Genomic DNA, 2,914 nt, shown 5'->3' with positions numbered 1-2,914 from the left:
TCGCAAGCTCTACGCGGGCGTAAGCCTTTGGGTTCGCCAAAAACATCCTCAAATTCTGTCAACAGTTGTTGTAGCTCCGGAGGTTCCTGCACTGGAGTTACTTGCTTCTCGGTGACAGGGTAGAGCAAGCAGAGATGCAGCAGAGCGCCTTGGCGATGAAGCTGCTGAAGTTGTGCACTATTGATGACATGACACTGGGTCGATTGCGCTTCGTGTCCAAACAGGCTGGCTGGCCCCAAAGCTGTGGGAATGCGCAAATGCTTGTTTCGCCAGTCGACCGTCATTGGGCTGTGCTGTTCAAGCCAGTCCATTCCTAGAATAGCATCATATACTCCCAACGGCAAAATCTTCATATCAGTCACAAACTCCAGCCCTTGCGAAGACCAACGGCAGCCGGGAATTGAGGCTGAGCAACGCAGTTCACCACCATCAGCAACTTTCACTCGACAGGGCTGACGCAATTGTTGCACACCAGACAAGCGCTCGGCCAATGCTTGGTTAATGAACGAAGTAGAACGTCCACTGTCTACCAGTATCAGCACTTCCTAGTCTTGCATGGTGGCCAACAGCTGGAACGCCTTGGGAGAGACACCACCGTCCAGAGCTGGCCGAGAAATGGCATGAACTTGCTGCACATCCCCCTCGACATCAGGGTCGGTGTCGACGCCGAAGAGTTCGAGCATTTCTTCGACTACGTGCAGTTGGACCGTGGCAGGGCAGACGTGGTCCTGTCCCCATCGCTCGCCGCACTTGAAGCACAGCCTGCGAGCGCGCCGATAATCTCGCAGGGCTTTGATCTTGGACGTGTCCGCCCGGGCCGCGTCCGTGCCGCGGCGGTCTGTCGCTGGCGCAGCTGGTACAAGGCGTGACGGTGGAGGAGGTAGAGGTAGCGGCGTGGCCGCGCGCGGAGCCGGCTCCGGTGGTCGTGGCAAGGTGCCAAACACGCCATCGGCCACTTCCTCCTAAAGTAGGGCCAACGCACAGGCCGTGTCCAGGTCAGGCGGTCTCTGAACCAGCACCACCGCCCATATATCCTTCCGCAGTCCATCGACAAATCGAGTCAAAAAGTAGAATGAATGAATTGTATCAGAATAGGATGACAAATGATTAATAATCAATTCAAACTGCTCTATATATTGTGCTACTGAAGAAGTCTAGCGGACAGTATAAAACTGCCTAATCAGCGTCTGATGCCGATCGCGCCCGAAGCGAGTACAGAGAAGTGCAGTGAAAGAATTCCAATCATACTCCCCTAATCGTTTCTGAATGGACTGCAGCCATACAGATGCCGCACCCACAAAATTCAGGGCAGCCATAGGAACCCAGAATGACTGAATGATTCCAAACATCTGAAAATACTGCTCACAAAGTGTCTTCCACAGGTTGGGGTTATCACCCGTGAATTGCGGAAACGAGATGGATGGGTGGGTTTGACCCAGACCCGAAAGCAACTGACTCGCGTGTGCAAATGGGGAAAGCAGAGAAGGGGAAGCTGCCAGGGTGTCGAACTGACCAGATGCCGGGGGCGGGGGCGGCGTCTGGAACGACGCCGCCGGGGGCCCCCGTGGTAGGTTGAAGACTCCATGGCGAACGGGCCCTTAAGGAGCGTCGACCGCGCCGATTCCGGCCCCGATGTGGGTACCGGTCGTCGCTGGTGGGTCACGGAGCGGCGCTGGCGCCCGATTCCCTTCGGTCTCCTTGGTGAGCGCCGGTTGCGCGAGTTGGAGCGCGGCCACCGCATCACCCAGATCGGCGACACGCTTCTCCAATTCAGGTCGCCAGCTGACGAGCTCGTCGATCTTAGATGTGGACGCCTGGATTTCAGCGATGACCTTGTTCTGGGCCTTCAGAGTGTTGTCAAGGCGGTCGAGGAAAGCCTCAATCGACGGATCCATGGACATGAGCTGAGATCGCGCTTGCCGCAGGCGCCGCGTCTCAACGAATTGGGCCAGAGTTGCGAGGAGGAAGGGAAGTGGATTGGTCTTTGATACCACGTGTAAGGTACGGGATATGGATCACTCGACTAACTAGCTCTCATACACGAATTCTGATCAGTGTCGGATTACAGAGAATTGGCGATTACAGAATGGGGAATAGGTTACAAGAGGAACTAGGGTTCTTGCCGCCGCCGGTTCATTGATCCACTGGATACCGTAGCCAGGTGCGGTGGGTGCTTAAGTAGTCGTCGTTGCCCTTGGGCCTCACTGAGCCCACTCCGGCCCAGTGTTGCGTGGGTTGGGCCTCCGAGCCCGTGGAAGCCGCTTGGCAGTCGGTGAGCCCCGTGAGCCGCTGACTTGTGGGCCCGTCAGTTCAGTGTCACTGGCCGTATCAGGGGCGCTGACACCCCCCCCCCCACTTGCACATCCATACACGGCGGCTTCAGTGGCACGTGCATTCACCGACAATGTGTGCATCCATGGCAACCCAGAATCCATCGTCTGTGACCGCGACCTGGTGTGGAACTGCCCTGAACATGAGTACAGCTTACCATCCCCAGTCCAACGGACAGTATGAGGCAGTGAGCAAGACAATAGCCATGTACCTCCGTTGCATAACTGGTGATCGTCCTCGCCAATGAGTCCGTTGCTGTCATGGTCAGGGTTATGTACCATAGTAGGAGGCACGCACCACAGCAGTGGACAATGAGCTACAGGTTGGTAATTTATTTCTGGCTGACATCCGCAATCTGCACCCGGCTCCTCCAAGCTCAAGACTACGCCAAGCGCTACTATAATGACAAACACCATGACATTGAGTATAAGGTGAGTACCTGGGTGTGTCTCTGACTTCATCACCGAGCAGCAGCATCCCTCCCTGCTGCAGCCAAGCTCAAGACTACGCCAAGAACTACTATAATGCCAAACACCATGACATCCAGTATGAGGTGAGTGCCTGAGTGTGTGTTAGACTCTGT

General features: G+C 55.8%; 1 pseudogene; it reads right to left on the bottom strand.

Moving 5' to 3' along the window:
- Window positions 1–962: 962 nt before the first annotated feature.
- LOC147967737 (uncharacterized) lies at window positions 963–2,593 on the bottom strand (annotated as a pseudogene).
- Between the last annotated feature and the right edge of the window lie 321 nt (window positions 2,594–2,914).

The sequence above is a fragment of the Triticum urartu genome, chromosome 5A, assembly GCF_056163025.1.
Source record: "Triticum urartu cultivar PI428250 chromosome 5A, HENAU_Tu73, whole genome shotgun sequence".
Lineage (NCBI taxonomy): Eukaryota > Viridiplantae > Streptophyta > Magnoliopsida > Poales > Poaceae > Triticum > Triticum urartu.
This window is presented reverse-complemented; position numbering and strand designations above follow the sequence as displayed.